At 39.5% G+C, this 21,148-nt stretch overlaps 1 protein-coding gene across 2 annotated transcripts in view; it reads right to left on the minus strand.

Moving 5' to 3' along the window:
• LOC117812252 (protocadherin-1-like) overlaps positions 1-21,148 on the minus strand; it is a 451,145-nt gene that overhangs the window by 255,823 nt on the left and 174,174 nt on the right. Inside the window, exon 7 of one of the 2 annotated variants that reach the window (XR_004631169.1) lies at positions 3,676-4,025. The exons of the other annotated variant lie outside the window; for it this stretch is intronic. The gene's annotated coding sequence lies outside the window, so the exon portion shown is untranslated. Of the gene's footprint in view, positions 1-3,675; positions 4,026-21,148 lie in introns of those variants that run through there. 2 annotated transcript variants of the gene reach the window in all.

The following is a 21,148-nucleotide window of genomic DNA, read 5'->3' on the forward strand; positions in this document are numbered from 1 at the left end:
ATAAGGGCCCGTGCAAGAAACCACTTAAATTTTAAACTGCTGTGTGAGGAGTTTGACACTCACTATGGAGATTTGGTGTTACACACCGAGATCAGATGGCTGTCTAAAGGACGTATGCTTGCACATTTCATGGACCTGCTTGAACCCCTGAAATCCTTCATTGTCGGCCAAGGGGAGACTTCCCGATTTTCCTTTTTGGATGATAAAGAGTGGGTGCTGTCTGTTGCGTTCCTGTGTGACATTACGCAGCACTTGAACGAACTTAATCTCAAGATGCAAGGAAGAAACAAGACCGTGTATGAGCTCTACACGGCTGTCAGTGTATTTTCTGACAAACTGGAGGTACTCGAACAAAGTGTCCGTGGTTCTGATTACCGTTTCTTCCCCACCGTGCAGAAAGTGATGGCGATGCATGCAGACGCTCTCCTGCCCTGTCAATCACAATTCTGTGACGTGCTAACTGAGCTCAAGCAAAACTACACATCAAGATTCCACGACTTCAAGGACCATAGCAATATTTTTCTACTTGTGAAAAACCCATTCCTGGTTGAGGTCAATGAAATGAAGCAAATAAGCGACCAGCTCGGACTTGTGCAGCTTCAAATGGAGTTCGTGGAGTTAAAGAGCTCAGATGAACTTCAGCGTCAGTTTCGGATTACAGATGTCGTGGACTTTTGGAAACTGGTGGGGCATCTCCCAAATATCTCCAGACTGGCAAGACGCATCATCTCAATGTTTCCGTCCACATACCGGTGTGAAGCAGCATTCTCTGCGCTCTCAAAAATAAAATGTCGCAACCGAAACAGATTGAGTCTGCAGCACACAACAGAGGCCCTTCGGATCGCCGTTTCCAGCGCAGAGCCCGACTTCAAATCACTTGTGCGGCAGAAGGAGTGTCAGAAATCACATTGAGTGTGAAGTAAGTACAACATTACTGTTCTGACAACCCCTGCTGTCTAATATCTGCTGTTATATGGACAGTGATGATCAGTAAACATGCTGTCTGTTACCGTACCTGCTGCTATGGACAGTGATGATCAGTAAACATGCTGTCTGTTATCTGTTGTTATGGACAGTGATGATCAGTAAACATGCTGTCTGTTATCTGTTGTTATGGACAGTGATGATCAGTAAACATGCTGTCTGTTATCTGCTGTTATGGACAGTGATGATCAGTAAACATGCTGTCTGTTATCTGCTGTTATGGACAGTGATGATCAGTAAACATGCTGTCTGTTACTGTACCTGTTGTTATGGACAGTGATGATCAGTAAACATGCTGTCTGTTACTGTACCTGTTGTTATGGACAGTGATGATCAGTAAACATGCTGTCTGTTATCTGCTGTTATGGACAGTGATGATCAGTAAACATGCTGTCTGTTATCTGCTGTTATGGACAGTGATGATCAGTAAACATGCTGTCTGTTACTGTACCTGTTGTTATGGACAGTGATGATCAGTAAACATGCTGTCTGTTACTGTACCTGCTGTTATGGACAGTGATGATCAGTAAACATGCTGTCTGTTACTGTACCTGTTGTTATGGACAGTGATGATCAGTAAACATGCTGTCTGTTACTGTACCTGTTGTTATGGACAGTGATGATCAGTAAACATGCTGTCTGTTACTGTACCTGTTGTTATGGACAGTGATGATCAGTAAACATGATGTCTTTTATCTGCTGTTATGGACAGTGATGATCAGTAAACATGCTGTCTGTTACTGTACCTGTTGTTATGGACAGTGATGATCAGTAAACATGATGTCTGTTATCTGCTGTTATGGACAGTGATGATCAGTAAACATGCTGTCTGTTATCTGTTGTTATGGACAGTGATGATCAGTAAACATGCTGTCTGTTATCTGTTGTTATGGACAGTGATGATCAGTAAACATGCTGTCTGTTACTGTACCTGTTGTTATGGACAGTGATGATCAGTAAACATGATGTATGTTATCTGCTGTTATGGACAGTGATGATCAGTAAACATGCTGTCTGTTATCTGTTGTTATGGACAGTGATGATCAGTAAACATGCTGTCTGTTACTGTACCTGTTGTTATGGACAGTGATGATCAGTAAACATGATGTCTGTTATCTGCTGTTATGGACAGTGATGATCAGTAAACATGCTGTCTGTTATCTGTTGTTATGGACAGTGATGATCAGTAAACATGCTGTCTGTTATCTGTTGTTATGGAAAGTGATGATCAGTAAACATGCTGTCTGTTACTGTACCTGTTGTTATGGACAGTGATGATCAGTAAACATGATGTCTGTTATCTGCTGTTATGGACAGTGATGATCAGTAAACATGCTGTCTGTTACTGTACCTGTTGTTATGGACAGTGATGATCAGTAAACATGATGTCTGTTATCTGCTGTTATGGACAGTGATGATCAGTAAACATGCTGTCTGTTATCTGTTGTTATGGACAGTGATGATCAGTAAACATGCTGTCTGTTATCTGTTGTTATGGACAGTGATGATCAGTAAACATGCTGTCTGTTACTGTACCTGTTGTTATGGACAGTGATGATCAGTAAACATGATGTCTGTTATCTGCTGTTATGGACAGTGATGATCAGTAAACATGCTGTCTGTTATCTGCTGTTAGTGATGATCAGCAATGTGTGTTTTGTGGTTGCAGTGAAAATAATAAATCACAGTTATTGCACTGTACATTATGCTTTTCATTCCTTAGTAACATATTACTATTATCCATATTCTCAAATGCATAATGGTTTCAGGGAGGAAAGGAGCGTTTTTGGATTGTGGCTCTTGCAAAAATATTTTTTCGTCAATGTGGCTCCTGATTAGGACAAGGTTGAGTACCACTGGTCCAGACGGATGCTACAGTATACATTTCTGTAGGATTTACTGAATGTCATAAATTCTTTGACTTGTCAGAGCCCCCGTGGTGAGAGCTTTTTAGACTCTGATCCTGAGTACAGTCTTGAGTAAAGAACCTCATCGGGTCAGAGGGGACAGGCCCGAGGTCCAGAGAGAGGGGCAGTAAATAGAGTCAGGGGAAGCAGAAGCAAGAGGTGAGCAGAACAGCAGGACGGGATTTGATTGGTTTCATAAATTGGACCCTAACGACGGTGATTGGTTGGTGTTTTCCCAGGTTTACTCCGGCTGTAGATAGCGGCCTTTTTTCGCTCTTTTTTAAGAACACATTATGTATTGATTACCATCGGGACATAAAGATCATTTTAACCAGTATAATAAAGTGTATCTAAATCTGACTACCAACCCCAGCTTGAAAGTAAAATGTATAACATAAAGTGTAATTTCACAGCTTACATATGTGTGTGACCTTGTTGATGTTTGAGGAATAGCTCACGCAACATGACAACAGAATTGTCTCCATAAGAGCCTCATTCAAATTCAACTGAGTCAGTAAGTTAAGCTTTTGATAAGGTTAACGGTTTTGATATTACTGCATGCCAACCTAACACATTCATATGTTCTTATCTAGTAGAAGTGTGACAAATGCATGCAATGTTCTACCTGAAAGTACAAACAACAAGAGAGCTTGCACAAGCTCAGTACTTCTTTTGTGGTAGCTGCAAAGAAAGTATCAAGACAGAGCTCTTTATGTGTGACATGAGGGAGAGAAGCAGATAAGGAGTAAAATACTCTAAACATTTCCACAGACAGAGTCTTACACCAGTGACTGCACAGCTTTAATGTGCAACAGTACCAAGGGATTTCTCTGTATTATTGCTTCATCGCATAGGGGAGTTTTGCAGTTCTGTTGGTCGTCTGTTGTTCAAAGCACAGATGAATGTAGTTTGAGACGGAGCGCTGGGTGCAGGAGTTGGTTATGTGTACAGTTGTCCTCAAAACTGACAGCCCAAGTTTGTCCTCGTGTTGTGCAAGTTGTCGGTGTTAAAGTTTTTCAAAAAAAAAAATGCATGCTCTGTGGAAGTGCACGCTCTGTGTCATTTAGCATTCCCAGGAGTATACAACCAGTTAATCTGAGGATACACCACCATCTGCTTCCAGAGTGGCTTCTCCTAATGCAATAACCACAGGGAAATTACACATGAGCGTAGAGAAAGACACAGAGGACAAGTCTAAAAATACATCGTGTAGATACAGAATGTTACTTTGCACCCATTAACCATTATTTGATTGAAACTATGATCACTTGTACTTACACTTAGGACAACAGAAGATAAGATAAGACTTTATTGATCCCTGTGGGGAGTTTCGAATGTACAAGTATGGTACATTTTAGCACTCATAACACAGTGGCAAGAACAAAAACAAACCAGAGTAGTGTCTTCACCCTCAACTCCAGCTGCTTTTGAATGCACAGCCATGTCTGACTTTATGCTCTCACTATGGGGATAACACTTTGTACTGTATACTGTATGATATTGACAAACTGTTCCAGAAAGGCAGGGTAAAGGCGGCCTCCAGTGTGTCCTCACGGGAGAGGGAAGCCAAACAGTGGTTACAAGATAATGACAATCTTACAATGAAGACATCTGACAATGGTGTTGCTTCAGTTATCAGGAGAAAAAAATATATTGATGAAACCCTCAGACAGCTCAATGATAAACAAGTCTGTGTCCTTCTCTGCTGCTATACACAGGAACGTATCAAAACTGAACTCCAGAACATTCTTGTATTTTCTTCTGCTTAGTAAATTGTGAGAGGGTGAAGAATATGTCTTTTTGGTACCACTCAGTCCCACAAAAGGCTACTACCTGCTACGTGAGAACTACACAATCACAGAGGCAGGTGTATTATTGGTGTCCCATTTATTGGAACCAAAGGGACCAAAATCTGAACCAGCAGTCAACTACTGATATTTTATGTTGAATTTAAAGGATGTTTTTAAGCTGCTTACCTTCAATAACAATTACGAGGACTGCCTTAGACTGAAGCTTTAAAGGTCACATATTACGCAAAATCGACTTTTTTAATGGTTCTCTACCTGAAATATGTGTCCCTGGCATGTCTAGAAACCCCCCCTAAAATGAAAAAAATCCACTCTGCCCCGTTTTGATTTCTCCACCTTTCTGTAAATGTGTGCTAAAACGAGCCGTTTCAGTTTTCCGTGTTTTTTTTACGTCACAACGCCATCCGGTCTGTGACGGAAGTCAGAGCTTGTTGAGCCCATAGACTGTATAAAAATAAAACTTAACCCCTCCTCCTTTTTTCATTCCCTGCACACGTGTGCTAACAAGGAGCTTAGGAGGGAGGCATGCTAGTTGCAGGCTGTCTTAATAAACACAAAGGTCGGTTTTACTCCCCACGTCTGCAGATTTGAAGATCTAGTGGATGATTTTTTTTTTTGTGGAAAAGTGCTAGCGCTACGCTAGTTAGCATAGCCACATAGCTACATGTTCGTAGCTGTGTACCAAGACACACGTCAACATACTGACAAATAAAACAACAAGAAACACAAAATCTGTGACCAATCGTTCAGAAAGGTCCTGCTGCAGGTGCCTCTCCGTCAGGATCAGATTCTGGATCAAATTCAGAGGGTTGAAGTAACGCGGGTCTGTGAGCAGCCATGTACATTCAACCAACATGTGAACATTAGATCGACGTGCTGGAGAGCCGAGGCCACATCCACTTCCTGAGGGGGCGTGGTCAGAGAGCTCATTCTCATTTAAAGGCACAGACACAGAAAACAGCCTGTTCTGAGCAGGGCTGGAAAAAGGGGGGTTTACAGGCATGCCAAAATCTGATTGTTTTTTTGAGCAATAAACTTTAAAGACATGTTTTGGGGACATCTTAGACCAACATATTTTGATGAAAAACAGCATAATATGTCACCTTTAAATAGTCTGTAGGTAGACACTGGTTTAAGCTACTTCCTAACTAACTGTTGCATGATTTTAGAAAAAGTATAACTGTATAAATAAACAGTTTTTTTTGTTAAAGAAAAAAACTCAATACATGGACTGAGAAAGAATGTTTTGCTTAACATAACTGTGCAGACTAATATCATTGCCTCCATTCCTTTAATTTCCTTTTATGTATCTTTATTTCTTGTTTTATTTATTTGCTTTTTATTGCCTTTATACTTTGTTTTCCCTCTGCTTCATTTATACTTCATTAATTTGTCCTCTTGGTCTAAGTTCATAGCGGCTGTACCTCCCTTTGGTCTTGGCCACGTTGTTTGGCTTCTCTTGTTGCCTACAGAGTTCTATGATTTGCTTTGTAAACTCTTGTTTTTTAAAGGATCTATTTACATACGCGTTTTAAACTGTGATAATGAGCCTTTAAAATGTATTCTTCAAGAACACACAGGAATCAAGCTGCCTGTTCGAGATGAAGCTAACAGCAAAAGCACTAATGATTTGAATGTGCCAGAACAAACAAGAAGGTACTGAACTTTTATTTATTTATTTACACAGTAACATCATCCCTCTGCAGCTAAAGTTTGAGGTTGGGACACAACTTGTTACTCAGGACTGATTTAACCAGCTTTAGCCTGACTTATAAAACGCAGATACTGAGCAGCTAACTAACTTGTGGTGAGACGTCATGGAAACATTGGATAAAACAGAGGCTTCATTAATTTTGAGAAGTAAGCACATCACATGGCCCTTTGAATAGTCCCCATACACAAACCTGTGCTTCTGGAGACTTTCTGCTGACTCCTTTACCCCATCGATCTGGTAGCCTTTTGAACATAATGGTAAATGGTAAATGGACTTGTACTTCTATATCTCTTTTCTTGTCTTTCTGACCAAAGTGCTTTTACACTACTTGTCATATTCACACCCACTCACTGATGGTAGAGGCTTTAAGAGACCATTGGTATTAGCTAATCTCATTCATACACATTCACACACCGCTGAACAACAGCGAGAGCAATTTGTGGTTCAATGTCTTGCTCAAGGGCACTTCAGCATGTGCCGGAGCTGGGATCAAACTGCCAACCTTCCGATTGATACACAACCAACTCTACCCACTGAGCCACAGCCGCCACACATCTAACATCCAACCTTTCTTTTACAAACACACTGAAGAAGCCATCTATGACAAACCTTTAAGACAACATCACATGCATACATTACAACCAAATACACCTTCTTTGGAGGTCTAAAACATGCTAGGATAACAGGCAAACTAAAAGAGCAGTCCAAAGAGGTTCATTTGGTCTTATTTGTATTTTCTCTTTTACCTTGACATGCTTTGATGACAAACTTCCTGCAGTCTTCCTCAGAAGGGTCACGTGATGCTGCTGTGACTTCTGTGTCAGCTGATTTATCCAGGTTTGGTCGTCCAACCTGAAGAGGCAGGACAACCACGCCCCCTGTTGTCCAACAATCTTAGGCCAGCATCCCAGGTTTGTGACAGCATGTAGCCCCCTCTTTTCGGTTTACTGTCCTCTGGGCCCACTTCCTGATCTCTACTGCCTCCCCTGTCCAACGCTGGTATCCTTTGCTCTCAGAGTGGATGACCTTGGCCCTTTCCCAGTCAATGATGTGATTTCCTCAGTTGCAGCGGTCTGAAATGGTCTATTGCAAGTTTTCTTTGTACACTTATTGCTTTATTGCACGTGTGCATTCTCTGGATGTTTCTTTCTCACATTCTTTCTGCGTTCACTTCTTCAGGTGCCAAACATCCTTCTTTTTCACCAGTCTTATTGCAGGAAAGGCATGTGATTTCATAAATGACGTCACTCTGTCTTTCAGGGTCAATTTGGTCCTTTGTACGAACCGGTAACTGTCTCAGCTTGATGTGTGGCTTTACAGGAGTGCTTATGTGGTGCTTTTTCATTGTTGTAGTAATGAGGAAGACTGCAGGAAGTTTGTGGTCGAAACATGTCAAGGTAAAAAAGAAAACTCACCGGTCTAGTTACAAGCACTGTCTAAGGATAAGCGGAAAGATTGCACATCAAAAAGGTCAGACACAAAGGAAGGTGTTTAAAATTTCAAAAAAGTTTAAAGATTTAAAAGATAATGAGTCAGGCTCTCCTCATCCCCACACTCTGGAAGAGATGGAAGAGAACTGCGGCTGTAGACAATCATGTCTGAGCATGCTAAGTGGAGGGTACATCAATTCATCAATGTATGCTTCAGTTAAGGTTAAAAAACATCTTATTGATTCTCAGCAGTGCCTCAACAACTCAGGCTTGATATTTTCTCAGCCTGAACTACAGGTCTGCAGCTTTAATCTAATTTAGCTTAAAATGACTACGCAAACCTAATGCTCCTGCTTTTACCTTGGTTATATTTTAATTTTCTTTGCCCATGACTTTGATGGATTTGAGATAAACTGAAGTTGTTTTTTATATCAAAGGGGAAAAAATGATTACCTTTAACAAACACACCAATTTCATAACCCCCTTCTTTCAAACTTGCAGGAAGGCCAAATTGCTGAAGAATAAAATCCCTCATTTGAAGAGTGATTCAACCTCAACAGGAATGCTTTTCATTACTCAGAGCAGTACCCAGTGGATGAAAACAGACCAATAATAAGGTACATTTTTAACTCAGTAACCCAACCTTCACCTCCAGTGGACTGCTCGCCTGTTGTTTAACAAGGGCTTCAGTAAGAAAAGAAAAAACTGAAGAGGAGTAATCTCCATTCCCCTACTTCTACATTTCTTCCCCCAAAAACCCAGGGGCAGCTAATTCTGCTATTGTGGTGGCATGACCAGTGACAAAGCTCTAAATAATGACTTTGCTGATTGCAACATTTTTAGCACGGCAGAATGTTTTTGATTTTTTTTTTTTGTACACTGGTAAAACAAAGAAGCAGTTAAGATTGATGCAGGGAAATATAAATATGCAGCTTGGTCTCAAAACTTTGCTCTATCCCAAGCACAACATTTTTTAAAAAGGCCAAACCAACCAAAGGCTGAGGTTACTGAATTAATTCTACCACATGTTGGGGGACATATTTCTGTTTCTACAGTTGAATATTTGCCAAATATTCTTGTGTGTGTGACTTTCTTTGAGTGATTTATACAAAATAATTCAGCATGCATGCAGATAACTAAGGATACTAGAACAACAGGGATTAATGCATCAGGTAGTGGCATTACATACTGTATTGTGTCTTATATTTGCAGGAGATATTGCAAGTAGGTTTATATTCTAGCTGGAAACAGGCTCAGCGTGTTACCCTGTAGAAATATTTCTTGTTCTTCCTCTGGCTCACAATGTTTTAGTCTGGGACTTTCAAATATTATCAAAGATATTCATAATGCAATGTTCCAGTCAAACTGGCTCACCTTGTCATAAGTGTATAATAGAGACATTGTGATGCGACCTGCAGTTCAGCCTGTTCCAGAGTCCCCACAGCTTGTGTGACATGTGACAAAATAAATCCCACAGCACTTCTTTCAAGAAAGCCTTATAAATAGATTTGGAGGAGAGAAAGAAGATTGCCTGATGATTGCTTGATGGAATGTTAACATCAGGTAGACAAGCGATTTATCGTACCACTGAGAATTCTGTGTAGACCTCACAAGATAGGAGATAGGAGAGTTTGTTTTTGCTTTGAGCTACAAAGAGAAGCTGCCAAAGTCGTTTCTCTGACTCTACGTTAGAAAAGCACAATGAATCCGTCGTCAGTGTCCCTTAGCTCAATCCAAGCTGTCACACTCTATGAAAGACTAAATGAGTTATGGGAACATAAGCAAGAGGAAGCATTGTGAAAGCAATCATCACCGGCCAAAGAACAATGTATTGAATGGGGCTTTAGGAGTCAGTGATGTGTTACTTTACAGTCTTGAGAATATAGTGATTAAAATAAAAAACACATTATGTAAGCTTCGTACACTTGTTGGTTCAATTCATCTGCAAATCTGAAGGGATGGCTCATTTAACAAGAGACAGAGAGCTGTTGCTGTAAGGATGACAAGACGGAAACAAAATGTTTATTAAATAGATGGAATATGGAGCCACCTAATAACTTCATCAGTGCATCTGAGTGGACTGTGGCATATTCTATGAGACATCAAATCATGATGTAAGATAATGGCCATATGGGTTTTAAGAAAAACTGTAACTGTCCCTAAACTGTATGCAGAGATTAGTTAAAGAAGTAGACAAGTTAGCCACAGGGGTACGAATTTAAAAATGGTAAACAAAAAAATATACAAGTAAAAGAGGAAGTTTTTTATATTAAAATAATTAATTATACTGACAGTGGTGCGAGGGAATAATTCAAGAGATAAACAATTAAACCTAAGGCAAGAAACACTTATTAAAGATACAGTGTGTAGAAATCATAATATTCACGATATATAGCAGCCAGATTCTAGTTTGAAACTTGCCCGTGCAAGATGGTGACCTTTCTTTTATTCAGGTGATTACACAGCAATTTAACATACTAATGAATATTTTTATTCCATTCCCATTAAGTATTTCTGCTAAATGCTGCTAATTCCTTCACACTGCACCCTAAACAGCAGTAAGCATGGTATATAGGAACCCTTCCCAGATTTGAGTTTACTGCCGTAATTTAGTCGGGGCTTAAAAACCATTTTATGGAGCACACACAGTTCAAACTGGGGTCAGGATTTTGCAGTTAATATTATTATTACAGTCAAAACCTGATTGAACTGAGGATGGATCAGTAATTACACCCAATGGCTTGCGCCAAACGACATTGCCGATGTTTCAGTGTAAACAGTGACCATGTTAAGTGGCGACTTTCAGCTGAATGTGTCTAATAAATGCTTATGTTTTTCATGAAATAAGCATTTGTTGAGTATATTTTGACATTACAATGGAAGTTTAAAACTAGGGTACATTTGCAAGGACTGTTTTCATTAAAGAAGGGACTCATGAAATGCTATCACTAATAGAAGAAGAAGAAGAAGAAGAAGAGAGAAGAAGAAGAAGAAGAAGAAGAAGAAGAGAGACGAAGAAGAAAAAGAGAAGAAGAATTTCATTAAAGAAAGGGACTCATTGAAATGCTATCACTAATAGAAGAAGAAGAAGAAGAAGAAGAAGAAGAAGAAAAGAAGAAGAAGAAGAAGAAAAGAAGAGAGAAGAAGAAAAAAGAAGAAGAGAAGAAGAAGAAGAAGAAGAAGAAGAAGAAGAAGAAGAAGAAGAAGAAGAAGAGAAGAAGAAGAAGAAGAGAAGAAGAAGAAGCAGAGAAGAAGAAGAAGAAGAAGAAGAAGAAGAAGAAGAAGAAGAAGAAGAAGAAGAAGAAGAAAAGAAGAAGAAGAAGAAGAAGAAGAAAAGAAGAAGAAGAAGAAGAAGAAGAAGAAGAAGAAGAAGAAGAAGAAGAAGAAGAAGAAGAAGAAGAAGAAAATAGGTTAAAAGCAAGGTTGTAAATAGGTGGCTTTGAGTCTCGATTTGAATTTGGTGAGGGAGAGAATCTGAGGTGTTTGGGAGAGAGTTCCAGAGGTGGGGGCAGCGAACAGAGAGGCTTGTCCCCCCAGGTTCGGTGCTTTGGTTTGGTGAGAGGGTGGTGAGGAGGTTGGGATTGTTGGAACGGAGGTTGCGGGAGGGATTGTATGGCTGCGAGGGTCAGTGGAGGTAGGAGGTAGCTAGGTTATGGAGGGCTTTGTAGGTGATGAGGAGAATATGGTTAAAGGTATGGTGCTCATATATACTGTGTGAAAGTGTGGGTTTATCCACATTCTTGAAATTATCGACCCCAGGTCTACCTGCTACCCAGCGGCAAGCATTTTGCTGAAGTTGCGCTGCCTCATCTGTGCAACTGTACATGTGAAAAGATTGCTAGAGAGCTGAAGGGGAGGTCATTTATTCCACTCTAACCCCTTTTTCTTTGTTCATAACTTTCTCCAGTTATTATGGCTGTGGGTAATATGCAGTCTACAATATATCCTGCAACAGTTCTCTTCTCTATTGACTCTAATCAACACCAGCACAGCTAGACAGCACAGCTCTTCACTTGAGATCATAACTACAGCATGCTAAAGCTGCAAGAGGTCACACATCACTGTCACACCTGAACGATGACAGGAACTAATGTTCACAACAAGAAAAGGGTGTTTAAATTAGCAATTTAAATGTTACACTTACAAACATAGATCATACTTGAGCTGCTGTGAATCAAAGTGTAATAATAATTAGAATTAAAAATAACTGTTGACTCACTAAAGTGGAAATATACCTGCTGAATCATACCAAATCCAAAACAGTATAGTGTGCATCTTATTACGCAGCATAGATAAGTATCTGCCTAAGTATCAAGTTAAAATTTTGTTAATCTAAATCTAAATCTAAATTTTAAATATAAATCTAAATGTTAAATCTAAATGTTAAATGTTGCTCCGTGATCCTAAATATTTAGCTGATATGCGGCAGTGTGAATTTGCATATCAGCTAAATATTTAGGATCACGGAGCAACATTTAACATTTATATTTAACATTTATATTTATATTTAGCATTTGGATTTAACAATGATTTTAACTTAAGATCACAAATATTCCTCTTAAATGTGATTAAAAAAAGTGACTTTTAAAAAAATTCACTCAACATTTTTATGACATTTTAGAGCTAAATGTGGAGAATTGTTGCTGTTATTTTCAGTGTGCACAACTTTACAAACGACACCCCATACAGGTGAGCTTATAGACCAGGGGCAGACTTGTTGAATCATTTGTTTGACACTTTTTTTTTTTTTTTTTTAAAGGAAAAGAAAAATCAATTCAAATCCTAAATCCAGTTCGGTGTGAAAAATCTGAGAATTTTTTTAGGTGTTATCACCCAGTCAGTCCTAGCTTTAAATATATATCTTTTGAATTCATATTTCTTTTTTTTTTTTAATTGTATTTACATTTCTTGAAAGGAGTGCTGTTTTTTACCTACTTTTAACATTATTAGTCAATATCTCACCCTTTTACACCAATGAAATACATTTCAAAGTTTGTGAAGACCTAAAGCCTAATTTTAGTTCTGATTGGTAAAATAATATGTGTGTGTGTGTGTGTGTGGTGTGTACACTCAAATAAACTGAAATACTACGCTACTTTGAATGAATGTGTGTGACATGAACATATATGGTAATTCACAGATTTACAATGCACAGTAAGTGGTAATGTGAGTAATTTCATGTCTGTCAGGTGCTGATCCAAAACCTTCACTGCATGTCCCCCTGCCTCCTGATCACAGGAATTATGGTAAAAGGGAAGACTGGGGCAATGGGCCCTAGTGAAAAATCCTAACCCTCTGCCAGTGCCCCATGGAAACGCCCCCAACGCTGTACGGATTCAAACATATCAGGGATTATTAAAGGGACCTGAGAACAAGGTCAAAGACTTGCCGAAGAACACAGAGCAAGTTAAACTTAACTTCCACTTCATCCCCGAGGCTCTGAAAATACTTAGGAGATAGTTGAGGCAGGCTCTGTTGAAAGCTCCCCCGCCGGCACGCAAAGCTTTACTTTTGATGTTAATTCCTTGAAAGCTGTTTCTTTAGCTGGGGATTAGCGCATGAAGAGCTAGGCTTACCATGCTCTGGCTAATAAAGATGAAACATCTAACACAGGTGCTCGTACATACACTCGCCTGGGAACTGTGCCTATAAAGTTGCTTTAATTATAGGGAACTCACTATGCTTCGGTAAGTATAAGAATAGGATGACATCTGTACTTTGAAAATACTGTGCTATTAAATGTTGGAAATCCTTTGTATTCCTCAGTCTTGAGGTAAAATAATGAGTATATAGGCACATTGCTTTCTCAGCTCATGCAATCAAAGGTGCCTGCATTTCATAGCATGCGCTCACCCTCCCCAGCTTATCATGCTCTGAGAAAGACTGACAATTATGAAGTGTGTCCATTATAGCTGCTGATTAGCCTCCATGTCTGTTCTGGCTTGAGCGACTGTTGTAGCTAATGATTCTGTGGCAGAGTGCATAGAAAAGCGACACCACAATTCATCTGCTCGGGACCAAAATCTCCATGATTAATAGGTGTTTCACGAGAACATTCGCCCCTTTGAATATTTGAAATGGTTCCCCCCATCACTGAGTCCTCTGCTTTGACAGTTTAAGAAGTAAATTAATCAATCCAATCACTGCATCCATCCTGCTTTCAAGCGCAATGAATGGTTTGCCTTTCATCACTTACTTGGCTATTTTCCAATAACTACAAGGATGATTAATTCTGATGACCTTTATTTATTAAAATAAAGACCATTACTGAACATCAGGGAACACATATTGACAGAAAGACAATATCAGCTAATTACCTCTATAAGCTTTATGACCACGCACTAAACATACTAAAACAATATACAGTAACCTCAAATCAAATCCCATTATCGCCATTTAGCTAAATGGAATTTCATTAGTAGTTGCACCACACTCTTCTTCTACTGTAAACACCGCTCTGTTTATTCATTCTCTGATCATCCTTGCCATTTACGTCCAATGAAACCTCTTTTACAAGGTATATTTTGATTACAGATAAATCTATGACCCAGTTTGCTCTTCTGAGAAATGCATTAATATACCACCGTCACGGTTGTCAACTTGCATACAGTTGTATCACAAGGAAGGAAGGTACAATTATGTTAACGCCAATGAGGTCTGTAAGAGGGTGGTAAATCTTATCCATCTAATCTATAATGATATGGCTGCAAAACACATTCGCCCCACTTGTCTTTGTGATATTTTGTTGGGCTAAAAAAAACACGTTCAACACCTGCATAAAAGACTCAGAGGGAAAATTGGTCCCTGAAAGTGCTGTCAAGGTGTAAATCTTAAAAAAGCTGTTAATTAAAGCATTCATTTCCCTGTTTCATGGGGCCAAATTGCCGCAGTAGCAAACATTCCCTGAGATCTTCCGAGTCAATTACTGATTGTCAACAATATCGTCCTTGCATAATTGTCCCAACGTTTTCCCTTTAGGTGACAAATCTAACATCAGGTATCCTTCACACTGCAGCGGCATTTTAAAATCTATGCAACAGTGTTTCTGAATGCTCAAAGCACAGTGAAGAAAAGGTGATTCATCTGTATATAGATGACATTAGAGTCCATTTCCTGGGGGCTCTAAAGAAAAACATAAATCATCGCCCTTCTGTCGCTATAAATGTGCTCTGGTGCAATTTCAACATGGAAGTCAGGTACATTAAGCTGGTTCACTGAGTGCCCAAAGCAAAAATTTAAGATTGAACAACCCCACTCTATTCCTTTGTGCCCAGCCTTTATCAGTCATTGCCATTTAAAGTCTTGACTCGGTAATTATCTTCAACCATTGCTTCAACATATATTCAATGTTTGACACACACACAGTCTGTTCACACAAAGGAACGATGTACATTTAAAGGCTTTAATACAGAGAGAGAACAAGAAAAATAAGCAAAGGATGCGTTGACTGTAGTTTTTACATACTGTGTCTGGAGGGTGCTGCTTCATGTTTTCTTCAGCACCCCAGGACTTGGACCCAAATGTCACCCATTAGTCTATCAAGGCATACATCACTGCACATAAACACAGACGCAAACTGAAGACACTGAAATGGAAAAATGCAAAGAGCTGTACATTTAATGCCTAGGGAAGTTAAGGCAGCAGATGGATAGTAGAGAATATTTGTGTGTAGCATGATGTGATAAATGAAAACTTCAATCTATTTTGATTTAGCCTCAGGGCTGTCGAGTGCCTGTGATCCGTCTTGCATTTTTCACAATACAAGTAGAATGGTTTTTATTGTTTATGAGAACTAAACTTCACACAACTGAGGACATAAAGACAAAACATATGCTTACACTACACATTAGAGCTGCAATAATTCCTTCATTAAGCAGTTATTTGATTAAAAGGAAATAAATTACTAGCTCTTTTGTTAAATCAACAGGTTCAGTGAATTTTTGAGCAGAAATGTCAAACACTTGTGAGTTCCACTAATTCATTTTTTGCCTTTTTTTTCTATTTATGACAAAAATTTCCAGTCTTTTGGTTTTAGATAATAATGGACGTAGTATCCGTGACGTCAACCATCTGTTTCTGAGGCGCTGTTTTGAGGCCAATCGTTGGTGGCAGCCATATTGCTGCTGTCAAGCGATTGTGACGTAAAGAGGCGGGCTTTGAGCCTGCTAGCCAACGGCTACAGTGTTCCTGCCTTTCACTCAAGTCAGCTGTGCCTCTAATTGGAAGACTCGTAATCTCAATATCTTTGAAATTGGGTTATGGAAAAATTAATTCCCCGTACAGTGTGTGCCGATCGAGGACTGAGCTATCCAGACTACACACGTCTTTTGTACCAGGTTGTAAACATGTTTATTTCTGCTGTAAAGATCGGCTTTTTTGAATTGGTGTGTATGTGGTTTCCGGTACTTCCGACGCCAGCCTCAAGCGGATCCTTGATGATCTGCAGTTTTTAGCGCTTCCGCATTGGACTCATTTTTTTAGACCGGAGGTTGCCACTTGGGCAAAATAGATATAATAAATAATTTTAGGTGAAGAAGAGTTTTCTTTGCAGTTATTGTGTCTGATCTCATAGACTTACAGATGAATCACTTAATCTTTAAACTAATAGCCTCATTAAACCATAATGGAAATAATCAATAGGTACAGGCCTAAGACAGACACAGGGGTGTGATTTCTCAAATTATGTTGCAGAATTGGCTCAACATTTAGTAACAACACAAAAAAATATAGATACCACAAGATACCGTTGTCCTGATCTGTGTGATATAATTATCGATATGCAGGCGTTGAATATGGATATCTGTCCTGCATGAGGTGGTGAAATTCTGTGATTGAGATAGTCGACGATATTGCAATTTGCAATAGGGATATAAATACTGGTATTGTGAATCTACTTGCTTGGTTATAAAGGAACACACAGAGATTAATGATAGTTTTGATATGTGTATTTCTCAATTAAGAAAATAAAAAATGATGTTAATACATTTTGAATTTGGAAAATACAAAAACAGAAATGATGCATTAATCATTTTTCTGAGGATGATGTGCTTGCTGAAGACTCATTGGATGCGCATGTTAATGTAAAGTCTCAGACACACGTATGATCGGTTCACTCAGGGGGCATGTTGAAACCGGGTGTAATTGACCCCTAAGACTCTGTAACTGTGCTCTGCTGTGGTTTTATTTGGGTTTGACGACCTTGACGACAGTCTCTTTCTCTCTGTCTTTACTTGACTAGGACTTGACTTGCATGCATTCATCATCCTGTTTGTCTGTGCTGATAGAAAGTCGCTTGTGTTGCCACACAAATGTAGCGACTTTGACTTTACAGGTTTTGCGCAGCACTACTTTCTGTTCAGCGCTTCCATGACTGAATCCAAAATATTCCCACAATGCACAGGGCTCGCTCCGCTTTTTCTTTCCTCTTCTTTTTGTGAGGGGAGCACTCAGTTTGTATGTGCTGTGAAAGTTATTAAATTACATATTAACCACTTCCTTTTCGCTATCAGCTTGGCCGTTGTTTACTTCCACATTCCGAAACCGGAAATTCAGTGACGTCTGGCTCAGCGTACTACAACACAGATCGAACAGAACAGTCATACTACATACTAAATTCAAACGCAGTATGTAGTAGGCAATACCTACTGCCTACTACATTAGTAGGTTGTATGTAGCAGGCCATTTAGAAAACAGCCAATAAGTGGCTTTCCAGACGTGCATGGGTTGTTTTTATACTTTTCTAAACCTTTCAGGTAACATACAATAGCACAAGCACAACAGCACAACATGGCTGCGTACAGCCAAACAACCTGGTCTACTCTCCAATCTGCGCATGTGCACCAAAGCTGCCCCAAAGCTGCCCCAAACTGCCTGGGTGAGCCTTGCTCATCCAAAATAACACATAAAATACCACATATGCTTGTGTACATGAACATTTGAAAAATTATCAGTTAACAAGATTATGTACAAAATAACAAAAATAAACATCAGAGTGGGGGGTGTCAGTGTCCATATAAATGCCTCACATTATTACATAGGTCCAACATCTGCGCCCAGGACAGGCATGCGACCAAACAAACGTGCTGCACGAGAACACATACAAACTGTCAGAGCAGCTAATAGTTGTAACGAAACAGACTCCAAACAATCAGTGGAGAGGTTGGTTACATGTACAGACACACATGCTTACAGTTATTCAAATTGCAAATGTTAACCCATTGTGTGGTGATGTAATTGTACACTCTCACATTGCCAGCGCAACTGCAATTAGTTGTGCTGCATTGTGTTTCATTTGATAAAAATGTGTGGTCTAAACAGATTTGTCTCATCTTGAAATACAAGTTGACAGCAGAGGGAGATGGCGGGATGATGCCGGACAGTGGTGAAAAGAAGTAAGAAGATGTGCGAGCCATTTTCCGAACAAAAAAGAAAGAGAGAAAAGGCTGTTTATGTTGAGAAGAGAGGACAGCTGGGGGATGCAGTTTGCAGGCATAGTTTCAATTGCAATTGGTGGACTTTATGTGCCATTGCATCCTACATTACAACTGCTGCCCATTGTTTTGACAATTAGGGTAAATGTATTCCTAAGTGCTACAAACTACTGTGATACACAACAGCAGTGCCCATATGGAATTATTTGAACTCTAATGCTGTAACTGTCACAGGAACAGTCATACAGGTTAACATAAGGAAATGTTTGTTTTAAAGTTTAAGCACAAAATGTGGTTTAAAAAGGTTTACAGACAAGTAGTTGTGTATATATTTACACACATTTGACTGTTGTTCTAAAGCTCTGTAAATTTTTACTAACTAAAATGTGTTCATTGACTGATCTCTTTGAGACCAAAGTGCAGTGATTAAATGCATTAATCCTGTACTTTGACTTATTAGGGGCATTTTTTATTCTGAAGTTAATCAGATATCATGATGTGGCAGTATATGATTGTCTCCCACTGTATCAAATATCACAGTATCACTTCATTGGGATATTATCATTGTTTCCTGCCATATATCGCATATTGTATCATAAAGTGAGTGGTAATTCCTACCCCTACTCAACATTGATATTTAAACACAGAATTGTTAGTAAAAGACAAAGTGACCCAAAATAAAATTAAAGAGAACCCGAACTGTACAACATGCCAAGAAAATAAAAAGGGAGGGGTGTGTACAGGGACACAGTCCCTCCTGGCTCTCCTTCTCAATTAGCTGAAAAACATACAAGAGGATAAATGCTTTCTGTTCTGTTTGATTCTAATACGTTCATGCATTCAAAATGTGCTGGTAAAATATCTGCCACTGTTACCTAAAATGCACTGTGCAGTTTATAAACCCCCACTCCCCACTGTGAAAACTACCGAATGGCTTTGATTTGCTTCAAAGGTGAATATAAATCAGCTTTTATACTACAAAGTAGTGTAAAGCTGGCATAATTTTGGGATTCTTCTAATTGTCTTATTTTTCAATAGTACAAAAGTCATTGCTATGAGTTGCATCACTTGAGTATTCAATTGTAACACTCCGGCTAAACAAGGGAAAGAGCTGCATTACTGGGTGATGTCATCAGATAAGTTGGCATGAAGAGGCACTATCAGAACAGTAGGGATGAAGGCAGCTTGTGTTACTGAGACATGTCATCAGCACATAGGTAGCAGGGATCCTCAATGCATTTTTCCCGTCAGGTGCACAAGTGAAAGTAGGAGTACAAAATACCAGATAAAAGGGCAAATTTGTCCCAATAAACTAAACACACCAGGTCAAGTTCTTTGACAGACAAAAGAAAAGCATGTCTGTAGTTTATTTCTCCCTCAGGATTATCTCTCAGAGTGATAAATGCACACTGTTAGCTTGAAAAGGATGAGTAATACAGCACTCCACATGCTGTCAAATACTTAAGTTTAAAGAGTGTGCTTGAATGTTTAAGAGGAGGGGTGGTGTATTTTTTCACTCAGGCATGCATGGTTTAATCCTACATGTGCGCATTTATTTACTATTCAGTGAAATGCTGGTAGAGAGCACTTAAAGAAATATCTAACCCTAAGTTCACCTGGAAATCAAATCAAATCTTGACCAATTCACAATGCCAGCAAATTAGCTGCTGCAGTTCCATCCCTGCCATTTCCCAAACAAGTGTAATGAACTGGCTCCAAAACAGGCCATCTTCTTCAGTCATTAAATAATTCAATGAACGATTCATTGCTGGGAAGGCATCTTGAAACTTCTGTGTTTAATTGGTGCATTGGCATATACTCTGATACTGGAGTTAAAAAGGAAATATGTATCATTTTTGCTTGTTTTCTTTCCTTTGCCTGGAAATTGATGAGTGAAGTTTGCTTGCTTGTGTTTATCTGGTTCAATGAATCAGGAGAGGAGGCAGGTCAATTCACCAGGCTAAATAGAGACACTTTGTAGGAGATTAAATAATGCTACTGGACGAAGTGACCTGCTTCCATAAAATGCTTGTTGATTTAATGTAAAGCACCTGATGTCACACCGTGCATACATCAGCTGTTAAAAAAGAAGCCTGAGTAAGTTCAGCTTGTGTTTGAGGACAAAATAATTCATACTAATGGGAACAATTATACTGCTAGACAGTTATGGCGCTTTTCCACTATGCAGTTCCAGCCCTACTCGACTTGACTCGCCGCTACTCGACTCTACTCTACTCGGTTTGGGTATCTTGTCCACCAGCCGAGTACCGAAACACAGTGGGTGGGGTCGTCACAGCTGCACAAAACTGCGTTCACATCAATGCGAACATGACACAAAACAACAAAACTAGACCCAAAAAAGTCTGGACCTCGTCAATGGACCACGGAGAAACTTTGTGTGCAGATATTGTACAGTACTTATATCGTTTTTTAAAAATGGCGGGTTTGATTCCTGTGTTGGGCGTCGCGCTCATGACTCTTCGGTGACTATATTCTCTGACCAATCAGTGGCCGGCAGTCTGTCGACATCACCTTTTAGTATCGGCTCAGATCGCTTGGAACCAGAGCAGAGCAGGTACGAGAAACTGGCATCTGACACGAGGTACTGCGCCCGTGGAAACACAACACAAACCGAGTAGATTTGAGTCAAGTCCAGTAGAGTAGAGCTAAGACAGGCCGGTGGAAAAGGGCCATTAGACCGCAATACAGCAATGAAGACCATGTGCCTGACATGGTCATATGTCTGTTGAACAGCTACAAACATGTAAAACTCACTGTATTACAAATTGTATTTAAAGTGGCAATAAGCAAAAATCTCACTCTGCTACCTCTTAATACTCTGCTAAGCCCCTCCCACCAAATGGCCACCAAACAT

The sequence above is a fragment of the Notolabrus celidotus genome, chromosome 5, assembly GCF_009762535.1.
Source record: "Notolabrus celidotus isolate fNotCel1 chromosome 5, fNotCel1.pri, whole genome shotgun sequence".
Lineage (NCBI taxonomy): Eukaryota > Metazoa > Chordata > Actinopteri > Labriformes > Labridae > Notolabrus > Notolabrus celidotus.